This window comes from Leopardus geoffroyi, chromosome A2 (assembly GCF_018350155.1).
Source record: "Leopardus geoffroyi isolate Oge1 chromosome A2, O.geoffroyi_Oge1_pat1.0, whole genome shotgun sequence".
NCBI classification, from domain to species: domain Eukaryota; kingdom Metazoa; phylum Chordata; class Mammalia; order Carnivora; family Felidae; genus Leopardus; species Leopardus geoffroyi.
In genome coordinates, this window is record NC_059331.1 from 153,189,727 (window position 1) to 153,214,311 (window position 24,585).

The following is a 24,585-nucleotide window of genomic DNA, read 5'->3' on the forward strand; positions in this document are numbered from 1 at the left end:
CGGCCAGTGAGATGTCCTGGTGTCAGCGTGGCTGAAGGACATCTTAAGAATACTGTCTGATGTGCAATTGGAAGTTGTTATACGCTGTGATGGAAATGCTTTCTTTGTCTCCTCCTCCATATTTCCCACCTGCACCTAAATCTTGAGGGAAGTCTACTCCTTGCCTTAAAGGCAGTGGAGTTTTATGAATGTGGAAATTGAAGCGGCTGAATTTTACATCTAGGTCAATGAATACAAAATAGACATTGCCTACTGGAATAGAAAGATAATCCGAAATTGAACAAATTTAGAAAAAGCATGAGCCTGAGAACAGAAATAACCTTAAGAACATAAGCCCTCTGGGAATTCACAGAAATTTTAGGCGAAAGGATTTGGATTTCCATAGGGTTCTTCCCAGTAAAACTAGCGACAGGAAAAGTTTAATGTTAGAGCCTCACTCTCCATTTCCGTCTAGCACACCATTCCCCAGCTCCTTTGATTTCCATAGCCCTGGCACGTGCGCTGCCTCAACCACAATCCTGCTTGACTGGTGGTATTACTGAACAGATCACCCAGCACAGTTTTGTCAACTGAAGGCAGTTTAGGATATGTTCCTCATAAGGGTATCTGCATTCTCAAAAGGGACTCATAAAAATGCAAAAACTTGCATGACCCAAAGGAATAGAGTCAAATGACATTCAAAGTAGTTAAAATAATTTTCCTAAGGCACAATCCAAAATATCGTAAACACAGATGAGGTATGTGTGGGTTGTCAGGGTCACAAGCAGAGACCTAACTACTTACCTTGAGGTCAGCCTGAGGCATAATGGTTAGGTTTACAGAGAGACCCAAAAACATACCTAGGTGTTAAGAAGACATTGCTAACTTGTATCAGTGGGGGAAGGGTCTTGGCAGGGAAAAAAAATTCACCTCAGGTTGTTCCAGTGAAGAGACTTTAATAAAGCAAGTAGTTAAAGGTAGGATTAAGGAGCAAACCACTATCTAATCTCAAAACCTACAATAAAGCTAAAGAAACCGAGAGCCCGTGGTACAGGAGAAAAGGGATATCAAGGCACCGTGAAACCAGAGAATAGGCAAATGGTGGTCTTGGTGCAGTAAACCAGAATTAGTATAAAACTAATCCAAATCTTAGCCTTCTCTTTGGCAGACAAAAGAAGCCGAGGCACATCAATCCGTTATGATATTTCTTATTTTTCAAATCTTTTAGTCACATTTGCAACTCTACTAAATCCTCTCTGAGATCTACTTGGCTCTCAGCTGTATCTCTGAGTGCTAAGGTAGAGAGCGAAGGCTGTATCTGAGGGTGGCAGAATCAGGAATAGAAATTCAATCTCTTCACCCATCCCAGTTCGTTTCTATTATCATTCTATGGCTTTTGTCCATCGTATCCAGTATGGCCTACAGGGGTACATGTTCTTTTCATTTCTCATCACTACCCAGATCTTCATGTCTCATTTGTGTCCTGTAGAACTATGGTAGGAAGGAAGGAAGGAAGGAAGGAAGGAAGGAAGGAAGGAAGGAAGGAAGTGTGGGGGGGGGGGGAAGGAAGGAGGGAGGAAGGAGGAAGGAAGGAACGAACGAACGAACGAACGAAGGAATGAAGGAAGGAACGAAGGAAGGAAGGAAGTGTGGGGGGGAGGAAGGAGGAAATAAGGAAGGAAGGAAGGGAAAGGAAGAAAGAAAAGAAATAATGATAAAAACTTTGAACAAGCCAAAGACAGAAAAAAAAGTCCTCAATGTGATAAAGGTATGTATGAAAAATCTACACATAATATCATACATGATAGTTACAGACCAAACACTTTCTCCCTGAGACTGAAACAGACTAAGGATGTCTGCTTGCACCACTGCTGTTCAGCATTGCACTGGAAGTCACAGCCAGTGTAGTAAGAGAGGGGGAGAAAAAGCAGAGAAAATAAAGCATACAGACTCAGAATAAAAAAACAAAACTGTCTTCATTTTCAGATGATATTACCATGTAAAATCCTAGTAATCTACAAAAATCTACTAGAATTAATATGTGACTTTACAGTCATAGTACATGGAAGCTCTATAAAAAAAATTCAACTGTATTCCTACAATAAGCAACTACAAACTGAAAAATAAAAATTTCAAAATATCACTAACAATGGCATTTAAGAACATGAAGTATTAAGGGCTAAATTTAGTAAAACAGGTATAAGACCTTACACTAAAAGCTAGAAAACATTGCTGAGAAAAAGTAACGAAGTTGTAAATGAATAAAAGTATTGTATTTGTGTATTTAAGGACCCGATATTGTTAAGATGTCAAATTTTCACAAAATGATACATAGATACAACACAATCCCTATCACAACCCAGTTGATTTTAAAATTTTACAGAAATGAAAATGACACAAAATAGTCAAGTAACGTTGAAAAAAAAGTTGGAGAACTTTCATTCATTGCCCAATTTCAAGACTCACTATAAAGACAAACAGATCCAGTATATTATTATTGAAGAAAGAATTGACAGGCCAATAGAAAAAAAAGAAGGATTCCAGAAACAGATCCACACATATACAGCTTTCAAAGAGATGCTGAAACAAATCACTGGAGAAAAGAATATTCTTTTAACAAATGATGCTGGGAAAACTGGTTATTCAAATTAATCTTGACCCCTAACTCACACTGTATACGAATAATGCTTCAGGAGGCATCACAGATACAAACCTAAAATCTACAACTATAAATCTTCTAGAAGAAAATAACTTCATGCACTGGAGCAGACAATGTTTTTAGATAGGATGCAGGAAGTTCTAACCATAAAAGAAGAAACTGATAAACTGAACTTCATAAAAAATAAAAAACCCACTTATCAAAAGACGTATCAAAAGATGCCACGACTCACTTTGCCGCTCCCATTCCCGTGCCAGGAATTCTGAAAAGATGTTCCTTGGTAAAAGCAGTAAGAACACTACTGAAAATTGTCAAAATTGCTTTTTTCAGAACTCTGGAAATGACCATTTGAGTGGAAGAGGTTGGCAGCAGCTGGGTCTCAGCCTTCTAATGCATCAGGTTTTGTTGTTGTTGTGTTTGCCTCCAACTCACGCAAAATTGTGATGATACTAACAAGGCTAGATTCCCCTCTTCTCCGAACCAAAGTCTCCGCTAAAAATCAAGTCAAATCAAAGTCTCTACCTGGGCCTTAAAGCATGGGTGGGATCAATCTTCCAAAACGTGCGGTAACTCAGAACTTGAGAGAACTCAGCTCGTGCTTCATTTGTGCCTGGGAGTATCCCACCAAGACATCTTTTCACCATTTCTTTCCTTCTACTAAATCGCCAGGTGGCCAAGTCCACGAGCTGAGCATATGCCCTAATGGGAGTTGAAATGTCTATGGTACCTTCTAGCAGCCACCCCTAAGTTGTGTGATTCCTCTCTTTGAGCCTTCTGCCTTTACCCTTAGGGGAAGCAACAGAGTGTGGGAAGCAAACAAACTTTCCTCACCAACACCCTATTCCAGATGGAGTGACATCTTGTCTTCCACCCTCCGTTTATATTACACTTGATTTACAAGGGTGGAGGTGAAGGCTTCATAGAATAATTTTCTGGTCATAGGTGTGTGGCCATAGCCACTGGCAGCTCTCTAAACTTAGAATGTGGGATACTTAATACGTTTGTCCTCTTGAGCTTTGGGACTTGGCTGTAATTCCAAGATAATGGGAAAAACTCTAATCAATAAGGGTTTTTAAGGATTGAGGAGGCAGTGTATTTAGCAAACACAAAATGAGTTTCAGAATCAGACTTCCAGGCATTCAGTATTTTTATTCAATGCCTACTACATTTTAGGCTCTAAACTAATTGCTGATTGTGCAGAGGTAAATAAAGTACACATCATCCCTCTTCTCGTTGGGCTTATGATCCTGATGAAGAAAACGGGCAATAGATAAATAAGCAAACATACGACGTATGGCTGATAGCTGTAACTACTGTGAAGGGTACAACACGAAGAAGTGGCAGACAATGGGAATTACGGTGAATAGGACCGGTGACCCCGAGCAGGCAACAGAAACAGGGTTTAAAGTAACCTGGACTTGGGGCACCCAGGTGGCTCAGTTGGTTGAGCCTCCGACTTCAGCTCAGGTCATGATCTCACCATTCATGAGTTCAAGCCCCGCGTCAGGCTCTGTGCTGACAGCTTGGAGCCTGGAGCCTGCTTCGGATTCTGTCTCTCTGTCTCTCTCTCTCTCTCTCTCTCTCTCTCTCTCTCTCTCTCTCTGCCCCATCCCCACTCATGCTCTGTCTCTCTCTGTCTTCAAAATAAATAAAACATTAAAAAAAATATTTAAGTAACCTGGACTGGACGCTTCACTCTCTCACTTAATAAACACATCGTGATCTCCCTATTACTTAATGTCTCGGTTTCCTCATCTGTGAAACAGGAAGAATAATTTTTACCACACAGGGCTGTTGTGAAGATTCAGTTAAGTAAGAATATGAAAGGCATCTTTCTCCTATTACTTTCCTGGAACACAGTAAAGGTTTTTAAAAGGCAACTGCTACCGCTAAATACAGGATTCACTAAATGTGAATCCTGGACAAAAACAAAACAAAACAACCAGATTCAACATTTATTAGCATCGTAACTCTGAGGAAGCCATGTAACTGCTCTGAGCTTTCTTTTCCTCTACTGTAAAAGAAAAGACAGCAGCTTACAGAGCATAAGACTATAAACTACCTAATAAAATAAAAATGTTTATTTGTAAAGCTCCATGGCGTCTACAATAAAAAAAAAAAAATCTGTCTTGAATACTGGCACTATGCGGTGGAAGAAAATGAAGACTTCCCTTGGATCTTTAACTACAAGGTAGCCTTTACCTGAGTTGGATCCTGAGTTGTCCAAAAGACTTCAATCCAAATATTTCGTATAAAATGGCTATGGTTCAGTAAATTTCCCTGAGTGCTTAAGAAGCAAATACAAATCCTCCTTCGAGAGACCAATTTGCAAACCAGGTCTTAGAGAATTCCAAATAAGTACCAAGAACATAGGAAATCTTCGTCAAAAATCTCAAACACAGGAAAATAAAAAGGACTCGATGAGTACAAGCCAGCAAAAACAACAGATTCTAGAATATTAAAACTGTCATAAATAGAGTATAAAATAATTATGTTTGATGGCTTTAAAGGAATAAATGATGGAGTTAAAATTGAAGAACAAGAGACTACAAGTAACTGTTGTTTAAGGAATAAAAATAACTTTTAATAAACAAAACAATAAAATTAAAAGAAAAGTATAAATGAGTAGACGGCATATAGAAGAAACAGAAAAGAAAAATGAGTAAACTACAATGCAGATCTAAAGAAATGACCCAAGGGGGCACCTGGGTGGCTTGCTCAGCCAGTTAAGCATCCCACTTTGGCTCAACTCATTATCTTCCCATTCATGAGTTCAAGTCCCACATGGGGTCACTGCTGTCAGGCAGGGAGCCTGCTTTGGATCCTCTGGCTCCCTCTCTCTCTGCCTCTCCCCTACTCACGCATGTGCTCTCTCTCTCTCTCTCTCTCTCTCTCTCTCTCTCAAAAATAAATAAGTATTTAAAGAAGAAGAAGAAGAAGAAGGAGGAGGAGGAGGAGGAGGAGGAGGAGGAGGAGAATAAGAAGAAGAAGGCGGCGAAGAAATGACCGGAATGCATAATAGAAATAGAAAATATGAAAGGAAAGGAAAGTTAGGAAACATAGGGAACAGTGAGAAACTAAATCTAACACATGTATGTTAGAGTTTCAGAAAGAGAAAAGGAAGAACTGAGTAGAGGCAATATTTGAAGACATATTAGGAAGCCATTAAAAGCACCCCAATAAAAGGAGAGCTCTGTTCATGTGCTGGAAGACAATATTGTAAAGATGTTAGTTCTCCATTGAGTGATCTATGGATTCATAAAATTCCAATCAAAATTCCTATAGGCTTTTGGAAGAACTTAACAGGTTAACTGTATGACGTACATAGAAAAACAAAGAACAAAAGTAGCCAAGACTCCTGGAGAACCAAAAGAAGCAAGTAGGGCTTGCAATAACAGATATCAAGACTTGTTACAAAGTGCTAACAATTAGGGGCACCTGGGCGGCGCAGTCGGTTAAGCGTCCGACTTCAGCCAGGTCACGATCTCGCGGTCCGTGAGTTCGAGCCCCGCGTCGGGCTCTGGGCTGATGGCTCAGAGCCTGGAGCCTGTTTCTGATTCTGTGTCTCCCTCTCTCTCTGCCCCTCCCCCGTTCATGCTCTGTCTCTCTCTGTCCCAAAAATAAATAAACGTTGAAAAAAAAATTAAAAAAAAAAAAAACAAAACAAAGTGCTAACAATTAATACACTGTGGTATTGAGACAGTAATAGACAAACTGACCGATGGGGGGGGGGGGGTATAAAAAAAAGGAAACAAACCAAAAAATATATGAAAACTTGACTTATGACAGAACTGGCACTGAAGAATAGTGAGGAAAGATATATTTTTCAATAAATGGTCCCAGAAAAATAGATTATCCTTATAGAAAAAAATGAAACTGAGCCTACCTCAAATGATACATAAAAACTGATCCAAGGGAGATGAAATATGGTAAAGTGAAATTAAAACCTATGTAACTTTTAGAAGAGAATACAAGAAAGTGTCTTTTTTTTATAAAAATGGAAGCACTTAATTAATAAACACACACAAAATGCAGATATCCTAAAAGGAAGGAGTTATAAATTCAATTAAGTTAAGTAATTCTGTTTATCAAAACATTATGAAGAAAGTAAAAAGACAAGGCACAAAATAGAAAAAGTTATTTTCAACAATTATAACTGACAAAGAATTAGTAGAAATCAATAAGCAAAAGAAAAAGAATCACCCTCCCAAAAAATGGACCAAAGATTTTAACAATGGGGAAACCCACATAGAAAAAGGGGGGGGGGGGACATGATCAAATTCATTAGTAGTCAGAGAAATGGAAATTTGCCTCCTCTCCACCCCATTTCTCTCTCTACTACAAAACCGACAGCCTGGCAAAAATTAAAAAGTGTGACAATATTAGCTCTTGGAATGATGGGGAACTTACATACTGTTAGAAGGAGTACAACAAGGCACAATCACTTTAGAAAACAAACTGGTGTTACATGGGAGTGCGAAAGGTGCACAAAGCAAAAGAATTACCAGTCACGCTCCAAGTTACAGATAGTAGGTATCTCTGGCACACATGGATGTCAAAAGCATCATATCTGCACTGCTTATCATAGAAAAATATGGAAACTGCCCAAATGTCCAATGAAAGCAGAATGGATAAATACATTATAGTCGTGCAATAAAATGATACTCTGTAGCAATGAAAACAAATGAACTTCAGGTGAAACTCCAGAACAGTGGTGATTGAGAAACGCCAATTACAGAATACCATAGTTGTATTTCATGTACGTGACATTTAAAAAATGCAAACAGTATGTTTTCTTTTGTATATGTGTGTATGTGTGTATTTAGTTCTATACAATTTTATCACACGCATAGGTCCACACACTCAGCAACAGATATAGAACAGTTCAATCACCAAGAAGATGCCTTCACGTTGTCCTGTTATAAACACATTCACCTCCCTTCATCCTACTCCAGGCTTAACCCCTGACGACCACTAATCTGCTCTCCATCTCTAAAATTTCATTGTTGCAAGAATGTTATACAAATGGAGCCATACAGTATGCAATCTTTTGGTAATGGCTTTACTCATTTGACAGAATTCCTTTGAGATCCATCCAAGTTACTGCATATCAACAATTTGATCCCTGGTACTGTTTTGTAGCATCCCATGGGACAGATGTCTCTCAGTTTATTTAACCATTCACCCTCTGATGGACATTTTGGGTAATTTCTGGTTGGGGATTATTACAAATAAAGCTGCTATTAACATTTCTGTGCAGGTTTTTGTGTGAACATAAATTCATTTCCCTGCGATAAATGCTCGAGAATGAAATTACTAAACTGTAAGGTAATTGAATGTTTACTTTTATAAAAAACTGGCAAACTGTTTTTCAGGATGGCTGAGACATTATACATTACTGCCAGCAATGTGTGAGAGATCCAGTTTCTCGGCATCAGTGCCAGAATTTGGTGTTACTGCTAATGTTTTATTTTAACTGTTCTAATAGGTGTGTAGTGATTGTGATATTGTGGTTTTAACTTGCATTTCCCGAATGTCTAACGATATTGAACATCTTTCCATTTTCATATTTGCCACCTATAAGCCCTCTTCAGTAAAATACATGTCCATGTCTTTTCTCTGTCTTCCAACTGGATTCTTCGTTTTCTTATTGTTGAACTTTAAACGCTCTTTATATATTCAGGATACAAATTCTTTATAATTGATTTATTGTATATTTTAATGTCAAAAACACACTGTCTTGATGACTGCAACTTTAGAATTCCTGAAATCAAATAATGTTAGTCCTCCAAATTTGTTAATCTTTTGCTGAGTTATTTTGACTACTGTATATATTTTAGGGTTCTACACAAATTCTAGAATCAGCTTGTCAACTTACACACACACACACACACACACACACACACACTAGCCTGCTAGGATTTTGATTGGGATTGTATTGAATCTATGTTAAATCTGTATTTCTGAAGTATGGTATCTTTTTTTTAAATTTTTTAAATGCTTATTTATTTTTGAGAGAGAGAGAGAGAGAGAGAGAGAGAGAGAGCAGGACAGGGACAGAGAGAGAGGGAGACACAGATCCAAAGCAGTCTTCAGGCTCTGAGCTGTCAGCACAGAGCTTGACGTGGCGCTCGAACTCACAAACTATGAGATCATGACCTGAGCCAAAAACAGATGGTTAACTGACTGAGCCACCCAGACACCCCTGAAGTATGGTATCTTAACAATATTGAGTCTCCTGACCCATGTACAAGGTGTATATATATATATATATATATATATATATATATATACACTTCCGTTTATTTAGATCTTCTTTAACTTATAGCAGTACCTCATAGTTTTCAGTATGTAGCTCTTCCACATTTTTGTCAGATTTATTTCTAAGTACTTTATATTTTTCATGCTACTGTAAATGTTACTGACCTTTTATATATCAACTTGTAGTTGTTCAATGCTAGCATACAGAAATACAATTGATGTTCATACATTGCTTTGTATACTGCAACCGTGATCAACTCACTTATTAGTTCTAGTAGCCTATTTGGAGATTCCACAAGATTTTCCACAAGGATAATTATATCATCTGTGAATAACTATGGTTGCTTTCTTGCTTTCATTTTGGTTAGTTCTTGCTTTTCAATCTGGACATCTTTTATTTCTATTTCTTGGCTGACTGCAAGAAATTCTTGAGAGGTGGCATGGCATAGAGGTTAAGAGAACACATTCCACAGGGTTGGAATTCTGGTTACCACACTTACTAACTATATGACTGGACAGTTATTTAACCTCTATATACTTCCATTTCCTCATCTGTAAAATGGGGATACTGGTCTACCTACCTATCAGGATTGTTACAGGGTTAAGTAAGAATAGGGCACTTAGGAGTGTCTGGAACACACAAAACACTATATATCAAGAACACTGCCATCATCATGTAAGTTATAAATATGTGGTGAAAAAAATAATGAAAAACAAGGGAATAAGGAAAAATTTCAGGCCAATTAGAGGAGGCTAAGAGATGGACTAACGAAGATATCTATGTGGACTTCAGAGGTCATGGTAGCACCCTGTGTTATTAAAATGGATAATGAATATTCAAATATTTATTGGTTATTATTCCCTATAACTTACATTTTATACATATTTTGTTATATTTTATGTCCTCTCTCTTCAATAAGAAGCATTTTTAAACAATTTTTTGATGTTTATTTTTGAGAGAGAGACAGAGCATGAGCAGGGGAAGAGCAAAGAGAGAGGGAGACACAGAATAGGAAGCAGGCTGCAGGCTCCAGGCTCCGAGCTGTCAGCACAGAGCCCGATGCAGGGCTCGAACTCAAGAACCATGAGATCATGACCTGAGCTGAAGGTGGACACTTAATCAGGCACCCCAATAAAAAAGCATTTTTAAACCTTATAAAATTAGAAGCAGAAAAGGGACAGGAGAGTCCTTATACAGTCAGGTTACTACTGTCCACTCGAAGTTGCCACCCTAGAAAATATGCACAAAATTCCCCTCAATAACACATAGTATTTTCCAGAGATTCTCATATCTTGTTCGCAAGTTTAGAGATTCCTCTTTTTTTGGAAATGTCTTCTGAACCTGCAGCCATTCTTCTGAACATTCTCACTGGCGATAGTCCTTATCTTTTGAGGATAGATTTTATTTTCGTCAAACACCAACAAGCTACTTGAAATCAAATGTGATGGATGAGATGGGAGATTTAGTTCTATAATAGATAAGTGAGGTGACAATGTGCTTCATAAAACAGCTTCTCAAAGTAATTCCAAAGAGTAATAGACTTTTGGGGCAAACCAAGTAATCTAATCCAACTTTCCTCCCAACTCAGAAACTAGTTGTACCAAGAATCCTGACAAATGATCACCAAGCTTCAGTTTGGAATTTCCAAGTAGCGCAAACTACAACAAAATACCCTAGGACACCAGTGGTAATGAGCGTGAATATTTACCAATCAATCTAATTGCCACATTTTCTAAATGTATAATCTTTTGTTATATTTTGTGGGTTACTGTTGGTCCATTATTCCAGTTTATAGGAAACTAAATCTGATTTCCATCATCTTGTGCATTGACTCTAGTTCCCAGAGGAAAAAAAGTGCAAGGCAATAAGTTGATAAGCATGCCTGTATGATTCACCGAAGTCATCAATGAAAGAAGCAACCAGGACATGACCAAGTAAAGAAGTCCTCCTCAAACAGAAACCTGCTTCCAGCTTGGAATTAATTAATAATATTCATGGGGATGGTTTCCATCTTGTCCATAGGGAAATCAGGAAGAACTATCAGATGCACTGCTAAAATCTAGATATAATTTATCTATGGAATTTCCCAAATCTATCACTATAGTAACCTTGTCCAATAAATGAAATGAGGCCAACCTCATATATTTCTTTTAGGGAACTCATGCCTAGTTCATTGTGATTTTTCCTTTCTAAGTCTACATAAAACATTCATATAAGGACTCTTAGAGGAATTTTGTAGAGGTTGCTGTTAATCTTACTAAGTTATAAATTCACCTCCCCAATTTTGACAATAAGAATATTTTCCTATCACCAGTCTTCCAGAAACTCTACCATTTTCAATATTTCTCAGACATTATTGGTCCATGGTCCTATGATCAAATTTTCAAGATCTCTATCTATCTGTGTATAATTTACTTGAATGTGGAAAGCTTACCTCTTCAAAAAAATAGATTATTTTGAAATACATTCTTTTTGATCTTGGATTTTTCATATTATCAATATTTATTCCTCTCTTCCAGTTTTAAGATAATTCTCCCTAAAGGAATTATCTGAAGCAATACTGGACAAAAATTCATGTCCATTATAGATATAAAATACTAATATTACTTTCCTTAGAATTTAGGATTCTTTCTGGTGCAGCCACTCTGGAAAACAGTGTGGAGGTTCCTCAAAAAATTCAAAATAGACCTACCTTATGACCCAGCAATAGCACTGCTAGGAATTTATCCAAGGGATATAGGAGTACTGATGCATAGGGGCACTTGTACCCCAATGTTTATAACAGCACTCTCAACAATAGCCAAATTATGGAAAGAGCCTAAATGTCCATCAACTGATGAATGGATAAAGAAATTGTGGTTTATATACACAATGGAGTATTACGTGGCAATGAGAAAGAATGAAATATGGCCCTTTGTAGCAACATGGATGGAACTGGAGAGTGTTATGCTACGTGAAATAAGCCATACAGAGAAAGACAGACACCATATGGTTTCACTCTTATGTGGATCCTGAGAAACTCAACAGAAACCCATGGGGGAGGGGAAGGAAAAAAAAAAAAAAAGAGGTTAGAGTGGAAGAGAGCCAAAGCATAAAAGACTCTTAAAAACCGAGAACAAACTGAGGGTTGATGGGGGGTGGGAGGGAGGGGAGGATGGGTGATGGGTATTGAGGAGGGCACCTTTTGGGATGAGCACTGGGTGTTGTATGGAATCCAATTTGACAATAAACTTCATATATTGAAAAAAAATAAATGAAAAAAATAAAAAAATTTTTTTAAATTAAAAAAAAAAGAATTTAGGATTCTTTCAAGGGTACTGTTAAAAATATCCAACACAAATGTCAATACTACCCAAAGCAATCTACACACTCAAAGCAATCCCAATCAAAATTGCACCAGCATTCTTCTCGAAGCTAGAACAAACAATCCTAAAATTTGTGTGGAACCACAAAAGGTCCCAAATAGCCAAAGTAATATTGAAGAAAAAGACCAAAGCAGGAGGCATCACAATCCCAGACTTTAGCCTCTACTACAAAGCTGTAATCATCAAGACAGCATGGTATTGGCACAAAAACAGACACACATACCAATGGAATAGAATAGAGACCCCAAAATTGGACCCACAAAAGTATGGCCAACTAATCTTTCACAAAGCAGGAAAGAAAATCCAAAGGAAAAAAGTCTCTTTAAAAAATGGTGCTGGGAGAACTGGACAGCAACATGCAGAGGAATGAAACTAGATCACTTTCTTACACCATTCACAAAAATAAACTCAAAATGGATAAAGGACCTGAATGTGAGACAGGAAACCATCAAGACACTAGAGGAGAAAGCAGGAAAAAACCTCTCTGACCTCAGCCGCAGCAATTTCTTACTTGACACATCTCCAAAGGCAAGGGAATTAAAAGCCAAAATGAACTATTGGGACCTCATGAAGAGAAAAAGTTTCTGCACTGCAAAGGAAACAATCAACAAAACTAAAAGGCAACCGACGGAATGGGAAAAGATATTTGCAAATGACATATCGGACAAACTCCCCATGTTATAGTATTTGAAGGTGGGGCCTTTGGGAGGTTTAGATAAGGTCCAATGATGGCATTAGTGTCCTTATAAAAAATGAATCAAGGAGCACCCTGACCTTGGACTTCCCACCCTCCAGAACAATGAGAAATAAATTTCTGTAATTTAAGCCACCCAGTCTCTGGTATTTTTTTATGCATGAGCTAAGACACACCCTACCCACAGCAATAAGATATCTTGTTGAAATGAACTGCTATATGTAAAATTACTTCCCTGCTGAAAAACAAAGTAACTCTGACATTAAATCCACATTCTCAACCCAGACTTTGAGTTTCCCTGCCCACTGCATCCCTGCATCCATTCATGCAAGGGTCTACCTTGCTAATCCACATATTTAGTTCTTCCATCAGCTGAAGTAAATCGCTCGTTTCCATACCTTCACAAATACTAATTTTGCCACCTGAAATGGCCTTATCCTTACCTTCTTGCTGTTCATATTGTTATCTTCCATTTCTCCTTCCTACAGAAAACAAAAATTAAAATAACCACCATAAAAACTACTAAGAATAAGCCTCTGTGGTTTCCTATAATAAAATCACCCCTGTCTGGTTACTGCTATGCTCCTTTCCATATCTTCTTTCTTGGTAGAAAGGAGGACATTTAAAACTAAATTTTAGGGGCGCCTGGGTGGCTCAGCTGGTTAAGCATCCGACTTTGGCTCAGGTCATGACCTCACAGTTGGTGGGTTCAAGCCCCGTGTCGAGATCTACGCTGACAACTCAGAGCCTGGGGCCTGGATTCTGTGTCTCCCTCTCTCTCTCTGTCCCTCCCCTGCTCATGCTCTCTCTCCCTCCCTCAAAAATAAATAAACATTTTAAAAATTATTTAATAAAAATAAATAAATAAAAACCAAATTTTAGATCAGTGGTTTGGTTTTAAAGATTCTAATTTAAATGGTGTGGGTAGGACCTGATATTTGAAAAACCTCCCTGTGGGGATCTAATATGCAGCCAGGGATAAAAGTCACTGTGGGATCAATGCTCCTCAGTCCAGCTGTGCACAGAGTCTCTAGTCAAGCTTCGGAAACATGCTCTTAATTAGGGGTCATCCATAGACCTACCAGATTAGAAGTTCTGAGGCCTAGGCATTTGTATTATTAAACAGTTCTTACCAGGCCTAAATTGGGAACCCTAGGCCCAAACAGTATGCTAGTCTCATGATGAAGAAGGGTGGAAGGCTATGAGGCCCACTCACCTCTTCCCTCTCATTCTGAAAGTCCAGAAATAATGCCCTTTTAACATCTTCCAAAACATGTGGGTATTACATGGTGCCCTATCAGGTCATTTTTTTTTTTAATTTTTAATGTTTATTTATTTTTGAGACAGAGCAGGAGCAGGGAAGGGACAGAGAGGGAGGGAGACACAATCTGAAGGAGGCTCCAGACTCTGAGCTGTCAGCACAGAGCCTGACATGGGGCTCAAACCCACAAACTGTGAGATCGTGACCTGATCCAAAGTCAGTGGCTCAACTGACCAAGCCACCCAGGCGCCCCCCGCCAATCAAGTCATTATAAAGGCCCATTTGAGGGGTGCCTGAGTGGCTCAACTGCTTAAGAGTCCGACTTCAGCTCAGGTCATGATCTTACAGATAGTGGGTTTGAGCCCAGTGTCAGGCTCTGTGCTGACGGCTCAGAGCTTGGAGCCTGCTTCGGATTCGGTGTCTCCCTCTCTCTCTGCACCTCCCCCGCTCACACTCTCTTTCCCTCTCTCTCAAAAAAAAAATAAATAAACATTAAAAAAATTTTTAAGGCCCAACTTCATTTAAAGTGGCACTGTGACATATGCTCAACAGAATAAGCAAGTGTGGGCGCATGCAAAAGCGCCCTGTTTTGTGCAAAAGAAAAAGAGGAGTAGGGGCGCCTGGGCAGCTCAGTCAGTTAAGCATCCAACTCTTGATTTTGATCTGGGCTCAGGTCATGATCTCACATTTCGTGAGTCTGAACCCAGAGTTGGGCTCTGCACTGACAGCATGGAGCCTGCTTGGGGATTCTCTGTGTGTGTGTGTGTGTGTCTCTCTCTCTGTCTCTCTCTCTCTCTCTCTGTCTCTCTCTGTGTCTCTCTGTGTCTCTCTTTCTCTCTCTCTCAAAATAAATAAACTTAAAAAAAATAATACAAAAAGAAGAAGAGTAGGCAGAGCAACTAGGAAAAACATGCATTACCCAGAAACACTCCATACTCTCTGAAGACGAACCGCGTAACTATGACACAATCCCTAAGCTGTTACATCAGTGGTATGGCTAGTCTTCAAGGACCACAGAAGAGGGAGTGAAATCTGCCAGGAAAGGAAGTAGGAAAGGTTCAGGGATGAGATGGCATTTGAGCTCAGCCTGAGAAGAATTTCACCAGATGAAGAATTAGGTTCAAACTTTGCTATGAAGTGGCAAAAGCATCGCAAAGGCCCAGAGCTGTGACCACGAATGTCTTGGGCTGGTACAAAGAGTCACTGTGGGGACTCGTAGGGAACATGAAGGAAAGAAACAGAGCATAAAGCTGCATTGCATGGCTGAGGGCAAGAAAGTGAAGCCTTGAATGGCCTACTAGGGAGGTCACGGACAATGGGAATCACCAAATAAGAGAACCCATTCTCATTCTGGTCCACCAAATCTTTCTTATTAATAGAACTTCAATGGAACCGAAATAGGATGTTCAATGTTATAGCTTCCTGGGGATCACGGAACATTCTTACAACTGTCTTAGTATAAATTTGCAACATCTTCAGACAACGTGAACATTCATGAAAAGGTTCGTTGTCAGAATAAAAGCTGCAAGAAAGGACTTTAAATGACTGTAAAACTTCCTAAGTGAAGCTCGCACACTGTTCAAGCTCATGATCGATTCCCACAGGTATCCCCAACTGCTCTCACATTCCGATGCTATAATAGCCTGCCACTCACTTCTGCTTTACACCAGTAACCCAAAGACAGCTGGATCCAGAACAGGTTAACTCAAATGTAAAGCACAAGACGCTAGTGGAGGCAAACTCAGCAGGGAGGTAATTAAAAATGAAATCACTACTCTCTTAATGGTCTTTAAAAGCAAATGATAATGTAGACTCTTGAATACATACAGCATGTGTTGGAAAACTGAAGGGGACACTGAGAGTGAACATTTGATCACTGACCGAGAAAGGTTCTCTCCTCCAGTCCCAAACCTCATCCCCGCCCCCTGCAAAAAGGCTCTGCACAAACTCCCAAAGGTCGAGTGGTTGCCTCCCTAATCTTTCCCTCCTCAACTTTGAACATGCTTCAGCACCATTACTGACCTACTCCTTTGCCTCTCCTTCTGAAAAAGCAAAGCAGAAAAAACAAAAACAAAAACAAACAACCAGCTCTATCTCCCAGCTTAAGCAAAATTTTCCACTAATGTTTTTATTCCATTTCTGCCTGCCTCTTGCAGAAAATTATGTCAACACCCTTTACTCACTGCTAACTTGAGTCTCTCCTTCAAGACTGGCTCTTATCTCTTCTTGTGGAGCTCGTGCTATCCCACTTATACTATAAGATCAATTCACTTTTTCTAACCTTTCTTATTAGATTATAGAATCCTTGGGGACAGGGTCTTGTCTCATTCGGGGAAATGAAGTGAGAAGCAAATACTAGGTGGCCAACATTTGTGAATGCGATTGGAAGTACAGGAAGAAATTCGCCTTGTACACAGAGAAACTCCAACAGGGATGCCTTCTTCAATGTGGTGGTTTAGACTCTGTGGGGTGTGGAGGCCCTACGACTAAATCATGGCCAGAAATGGCTCAGACATGCGTTTTGGGCTCTCAAGAAGAAGGAGGAAAAGAAAAATTGTATTTTTTTTTCTTTCTGTAACTTAGAAGAAGAAACCAGAACCCTATTTAAAATGAGTACTTGGCATTTTGGTTGCAGGGATGAGTTCTCAGGAAAATGAAAAATGAAATAAAATCAAAGAGTAGACAAGCACATTTTAGGTGACATCAGCATTTTAGAAGATGCCATGGAGCCTCTGCAAGGCTTAAAGTTGCTCATTTATTATCAAGCATGGGTCCACTCAGTAACAGCCGCGTTGTGTGTGTGTGTGTGTGTGTGTGTGTACATGGTCATACAGAAATATTATTTATTTCCTTGTTTTTATTTTTTACATAGATATTTGGAAGTGTTAAATTAGGTTTCCATGAAAATTAGGGAGAAGAGAAATATCATGTGGGGTGGTGATGAGGCAGGAAGGAGGAAAGGAGGAAATTCTGACAAGGGAATAAGACAAGCAGGGTTCACACCCCCCTTCGCACTTCATGAAGCCTTCTCACACAAAGCCTGCTGCCCAACAGCCATTCCTGGCTGAAAAACATCTCAGCATCAAACTGTTTCCATATGTACCAATTCTAATGGCTTTAAACTTCCCCTTAACATCCTTGTTGTAAATGATGCAACCCGCCAGTGGACTGTGAGCTCAACGCCCTTCCACCAGGACAGAGGTGCTCCTCAGAGGCTGCCTTCTGAGAATGTGCTCGGAGAGCAGCCCCATATAGAATGAGGAGTGAGGACTTAGTCATGTGCTGCCACCCAGTCGTGGCACCTCAAGTGAATGAAAACGAGGGGCGCCTGGGTGGCTCAGTGAGTTGATTGGCTCAGGTCATGATCTCGTGGTTCACGAGTTTGAGCCCCGTGTCAGGCTCTATGCTGACGACTCAGAGCCTGGATGCTGCTTCGGATTCTGTGTGTGTGTGTCTCTCTCTCTGCCCCTTCCCTGCTCGCACTCAGTGTCTCCCTCTCTCAAAATAAATAAACTTAAAAAAAAAGAAAGAAAAGAAAACTCTCTGTACTTGTAGAAAATGTGAGACAGGGATAGCTCTTGATAAGCTACAAATACACTAAAAACAAAACAAAAAACCAAGAACCAGCTGGACTGGCGATGGCTCCTAGCCTTGTAAGGATAATGATGATGAGCAGTTGAACATCTACCTTCTATTCGACACTAGGCAATGGTATCATTCTTGTTAGAGCAGCTTTCTGGATGAGTATGATGATGCCCAGGGAGGTTACATAACTTAGCAAGTTAAAAAAGGATGGAGTGGGGATTTGAACCCCAAAGACAGCCCCTTGGAGAAGACAGGCCACCCTGCCAGGAGGTACAAATGTTGGCAGCAGTTGCTAAGAAAGGAACCAAGGCCAGTGAGGAAGAGGCACAGTAACAATGCCAGTAAAAATGGGAGGGCACTCTCTCTGACTCAGGACAGTCTGAGGGACCTGAGAGCTTCCTCTGTAAAACACACAAGGCTCCAACCAACACGTCTCTAGTCATCAAATCAAAGCCTCAGGAGAACAGGAGACTTGCGGAGGCCAGACTTCCCCACCGCCCCTGGAAATCCTCTGAAAACCCAGAGTGTCCAGGGAGGATGGTGGAAAACATGGGAAAAAATCACAGTTTCAGGAGGCTCATAATTCCTCCAAGTGAGAACAGTGGTCTTTAGGACTTTGGTAGTGGTCTCCCCAGCCCTAAGCAATGAAGAAGCAAAGAAGCTTCTAGCAGAGGCACCAGTGACTCTAAGAGCACAGAGCTGGTGATGTAAAAATTTTCCTGTTGGAGGGACTTATAACAAGTGTGATCACAATATAAAGGGCCAGATTTTTCACTGGGATGGATTTCTTGTGTATAAAATACACAAGGGACATGGTCTTTTACCTTGTCAATTTTTTTTTTTTTTTTTTTGGTCAGCAGAGAGTTCTTGGTTTCAGCGCATAATATTTTAACATCTTAGATGACTAGATTAGCTGTATCCAGTTGCTACTCTATACCTACCTTTACTAAATGCCACTGAAATTTAAACAGGACCTAAAACCTGAATCCACACCAAATGTACCCTAAAAGGCACCTGACTGTTGTTTGCAGCCCAGCTAGGATCCTTGGCACGCAAACACTTTCTGTAAAAAGGGGTGTGCTGCCAGATCCCTTGATGGACTTAGAGCTGCAAGGGGTGCAGTGGGGACACTGTCCCTTCAGGGAGCTCCTCCCACAGCAAAGTGTCACAGCAGCCTCCTCAGCCGAGGACCAGTTACAACCGTCTCAACTCTGCCAGGATTATCTCTTAAAACCAGATGATTTTCTTGGTGAGCCCTGCTCCATCTGGTCAATAGATCACAGAGTTTAAGAGTTAATATGTCTCCATTTCCCCCTGAACATGAATCCATCACTTTCTGAGCTGAGTTCACCCAGGTTTTCCAGTGGAGCTCACTCCTCCAGAGGCCCCAAAATGGAATGTGCCATAGAAAAAAGGTGGGCAAATGAGACCTCGACAGGATTCATCTGAGGCTGGTTGGGAAGGCATCACCCCTTAGCACCAAGGTCCCCAAACTATTTCTATCAGAATCCCCAAGGGAGCTTGTTAACCCAAAATTCCCAGTTCCTTAGGGGAATTCTGGCCCAGTGGCTTTTGGGTGGGGGATGTCCACAAACTGACATTTCCAATAAATGCCTCAGGAGGTTCTGGTGCCAGCTATCCACAAACCACATCTAAAAAACACACTGCCCTAGTGGGGGAAAGGAGGCGGCCAAAAGAAAGAATGAACACTTACTGAATGCCTACTAAATGGGACCACTTATATATACTGATAGATAGATACACATCCGCTCACTCAGTCCTCAGACCTCTCTGACTTAGACAGGATTATTAACCCCATTATACTCATGCAGAAACTGAGGTTCACGTTAGTTTTGGAACATGCCCAAGTTCACACATCTGATTCGGTACAAATAGCATTTTGAACCAGGTTTGTCCATGTAATCCCCAAAGTTGAGCACTTTCCCCCACACAGCATGGGTTCCAGAAGAGCAAACTCCACAGATAGGTTGAAGACAGACCCAAAAGGAAGCACTGGAGTTTAAATTTGGAGGTAACTTGGATGCCTGGGTGGCTCAGTCAGCTGGGCGTCTGACTTCAGCTCAGACCATGATCTCACGGTTCATGGGTTTGAGCCCCACAACGGTTCAAGCCCCGCATTGGGCTCTTGGCTGTCAGCACAGAGTCCGCTTCGGATCCTCTGTGCCCCACCCCCTCGTTCTGCCCCTCCCCAGCTCTCCCTCTCTCTCTCAAAAATAAACAAACATTTTTTAAAAATTGGGGAATAAGTTAAATATCCTATACCCTTCGAGATTGTTGCATTTTATATTTTTGAGTTCCTTAAATGTCCAAGTGTCTGTTTGTTTGGTCTTCACAGGAAATAGACCCTGGCCCATCGTTTTCTCTTTTTTTTCACTCAGGTACACCAAGTTCCCCACCACCTTTTATCTCATGCCACCCACCATCACTGTTCTCATTGATTATGACAACAAGTAGCAAGAGAAAGACCAACCAAGAGATCTCAAGAGAGAAGAATCGCTAGTGAGAAGCTGAAGACAGGAATTTAGAAGTTTGTGCATTCTATACGGACTCATTGTCAGGACACAAGGAAAGACCCTAAGCTTCATTCCTGCTTCTCTCTGCATTTAAAATGGCATAAACCACCATTCTTCAGAGACAATTACGCTGATAACTCTGACAAGGCCATCACAATGTTAGGACTTTTGTCTCTGAAAGGATGATTAGAGAGAAATGATACTCAGACAAGTATATTTATTTTTATTATATACATATATTTTTTTCAATTGAGTTTGAGGAGAAAAAATATTTTCTAATGGGAATTTGCCTTTAACTGGTCATTCCTTTTCCTCAAAACTAATTTTAAGGTTTTCTGACATCTACGTAATGACAATAGGGAATTTTATTACTGCCACTGTAAAGTTTTGCAATTCCAAGTTCACCCAGAACCCAGGTAAGTTCTGAAAAAAGTCACCAACCTGGTCCTAAAGCATTTTTGTGGATACACAGATAAGGAGGGCTGGTGAACTCTGTCCCTTCTCAAAAGGCCACAATTACTTACAGGATAAGACTATAAAGAAGTCCAGAATGGCAGACATGGTCGAGTACTCTGGGCCTGCTCACAGTACTCTTCTCGCTTACGATGCACATTCACCTTGCAGAAGACTCTCACATGCCTTGGTGAACATGGCAAAGCCTCAAAGCTCTGGTAGCAGCCGTGTACCTAGTGCAGGACGCTGAGCTCTGCACACCTCCCAAGGAACTAATGTTATCTTAGGCCTGGAAGCATAATCTCAAATTCATCAATCTTAAGAATCCTCACACTTAGAAGAACCTCAAGTCCCTACAGTAATTCGCAAAGTGGGCTTTCTGGTAAAATTATTAGACACTTAAAGTTTCTGTGATGGTATTTCTAACTCCAGCTCTTTTCTTCCCAATCTTAATCCTGTGTGTGCACCTGAATCCTTAAAGTCAATTAATTACATTCACATGCTATAACAAATGTTTTATATTTATAATTTTTGTTACAATTTATTATATACTTCAAAATTTCAAATGCTGCCCTTCCCCCCACACTATTTCAAATCCCGTATTTATTACAACCATATTTAATTTTGCTTTGAAATTTATAATTAAGGTTTAAATTTTAATTGTGTCAGAGGTTTTTAAATAGAAAAGTGGTTATCAACTAGTAATAATGTTTGCTTTATTCCCATTTACTTAATTATTTGTCAGTACATTATCATAAAGTCTCTATTATTTGTTTTTAAATTTCATTATTTTAATAGTTAATACCTATAGATTCTGAAAAGTGCAAAGGGGCACCTGGGTGGCTCAGTCGGTTGAGCGTCTGACACTTGATTTTAGCTCAGGTCATGATCTCGCAGTTTGTGAGATAAAGTCCCATGTCAGGTTCCACACTGAAAGTACAGAATCTGCTTGGGATTCTCTCTCTCCTCTCTCTCTCTCTCTCTCTCTCTCTCTCTGCTCCTCCCCTGCTCACACTTTCTCTCTTCTCTCTAAAAATCAATAAAAATTTTTAAACAATTTAAAAAGCACAAAGAAGTTAATTTCCTTCCTACTATTATCCTCCAATCCCTTTAGAGTTTTATATAAAACTTTACATTAAAAGATTTTATGTATCTTTCCAGAACTACATTACACATTTATAGGTATACACTTGAGTGTGTACAGATTTTTATAATATAAATCAGAGCAAACTAGTCATTGTTCTGAACCTTTTTTTTTTTTTTTACTTAATGATATTATCTTGCAGGTCATTATTCATCAATACATAAAGAGTTGCATCCTTTCTTTTTAACTGCTGCATCATATTTCATTGTTTGGATGTAACTTAGCAATTAATTTGCCACTTGCCCCAATTCAGGGAGCCCTCCACATTGTCTCCTCTGTGAATGGCAGTCCTTGGAGTCATGCAATTGTGTCTAATTCTATTACAAACAGTCCTAAAATGAATATCCTTGTAAATACAGCCTGTGTACATGTACCAATACCTAGTCCATCTATAGAATAAAGCCCTAGAAGCAAAGTGATTAACTGGTCCCTCTAAATGACACTACCTACCTACCTCTTTCTCACCCTATCACTGAGCCTGTTGGTTCAACCTCAAATCTACAGTACCTCTCCATGGTCTCCACCATCACACTAGACCAGGTATTGATGATGCCTTCTAGAACAATTCCAAGACCTTTCTAACTGGTCTCCATGCCTTCCACCTGCCTGCCATCCATCCTATCCTCCACAGAGCCACCAGCGTGACTATTTAAAAGGGTAAATCTGTACACCTAACATTTCTGCTTAAAATCACTTAATGTTTCTCTTTGCCAAAGGTAAGTCTGAACTCCTTCCACAGCCTAGTGGGCCTCCACAATCCGGTCCCTGCTTAATAACAAAGCTCATCTCTTAGCCTCTTGCGTGTCTCTGTTATGTACTTAATGGAACTGGTCGTGATCTGGCCCTTGGTACATATTATTCCATTTGCCCGAACACTAACTCCTACCTAACTGCAACCCTCCTTCTAGCAAGATACTCTTCTATTCTGTCCTCTGCTTAGACATACGGCACCACAGTGAAGACTTCAGTCTCTAGAACTAGACAGCCTGGGTCTGCCTCTATCAGTTACTAGCCATAGATCTTGAAATAAATCAGTCTACTTCTCTGTGCTTTATTTTCTCCATCTGTAAAATGGGACTGATGATAAACTGGTTAGGGCACATAAGACACTAAGCACAGCAGATGGCTCACAATAAGCACTCAGTACGTGATAGATTAAGAATGCTATTATCTACCCTCCTTAAAGAGGTCTTCATGGGCCCTTTAGACAAGGTTGCATTCCTTTGCAATACTAACCCTCCCACAATGAATGGATCTAAAGAGCAGACGAAGATGTTCTGGTAAGTAATTTGCCAACGTGACTTTATCCACTCACTTAATCATTTGTTCACTTACTCAACGCATATTTATATGTGCAAACTTTGCTCCAGGCACCATGCTAGACACCTGCAAGCACTGGGAAGACTTATCTTTCCCAGGGGCTCCCAAAATAGGCAGTCACACACATCAAATCCTATCTCCCTGGTTATCGATTTTGCTGTTCAGACAGCTAATATTTATAAAGCTAACACTTATGCCTCATGTGCAGGGAGTCTTTTGAATATGACACATGAAACAGGAAAGCCTGACCAAGCCCCAGGCTCAGAGAGCTTACCACCGGCTGGAGAGTCAGACAACAGAAACACACTTGGAATGTAGACTTAAATCCTAACGGCAGCAGTAGCAAACAAGGATGAGAGCGGAGTAAGAAAGGCTGTTCTAGATACGATGTGAGCAAAGTACTCTCAGAGAAGGAGAGCAGAGCCTTAGATGAAGTGACAGAGAGCCAGAAGAACACCAGACAGACATAACTGAGGGGGGCAAAGGACTTCAGATTCCTGTCCTGTTCGAGTAAGTCAGTGAAGCTAGACCTCAGTGAATGAGGAAGAGCCACAGGAAGACACTGAGGCAGCGTCTGGGGCCAGAACACATAGGGCTTCCTAGGCCATGAAAAGGACTTTGGATTTTCGAAGTATGGAAAGAAACCAAAGATTTTTGAGCCAGGGAGTGGTACGTACAGAATTATGTTTTAAAGAACCACATTTGCTGGTGCATAGAAAATAAATCTGAGTGTCTGTGGGAGGGAACAGGTGTCGTCAGAGAAAGCGCGTAGGAGGCTACTGCAATAGTCCAGACAATGATGACTTGGATTAGAATGGTAACAGCATCAGTTGCAAGAAGAACTTAAGATTCAAGATATATCTTGAAAGCAGAGCTGTCTGCTAATGGACTGAAGGTGGATTATGAGTTAAAACACCAAACCAAACAAACGAACAAAAAGAAGAAGTCAAGGATGACCCAAGGTTTCAGGACAAAGGGCAGGACATTTACTGAGATAGGAACACTGAGGGAAGACCAAGGGCTGGGAGACACGGAAACCAAGAATCTGGCTTTGTACAAATGAAGTCTAAGAGGCCTGTAAAACACATAAACAAAGATGTCCAGTAGGTAGTCTGCAGTTCAGGAGGCAGATAAGGACTGGAAACAAACATCCCGCTGTCCTCAGCACATAAAGGTAAAGTCACTGGGCCAGGTGAGGTCCCAGGGGGGAGCATCTGAGGACAGAGAGGAACAGAAGTGCTCATGCCACTCCTGGGGCTCTGAACAATTATAAGTTGGAAAGGCAAGACTGTCCCAGCAAAAGAGGCTAAAAGGAGCAGCTGGTGATGG

The 24,585-nt window shown here is 40.2% G+C and overlaps 1 protein-coding gene across 13 annotated transcripts in view; it reads right to left on the reverse strand.

The window, feature by feature from the left end:
• Positions 1–24,585, reverse strand: part of DGKI (diacylglycerol kinase iota) — a 444,802-nt gene that overhangs the window by 302,870 nt on the left and 117,347 nt on the right. The gene's annotated exons all lie outside the window — the stretch shown is intronic.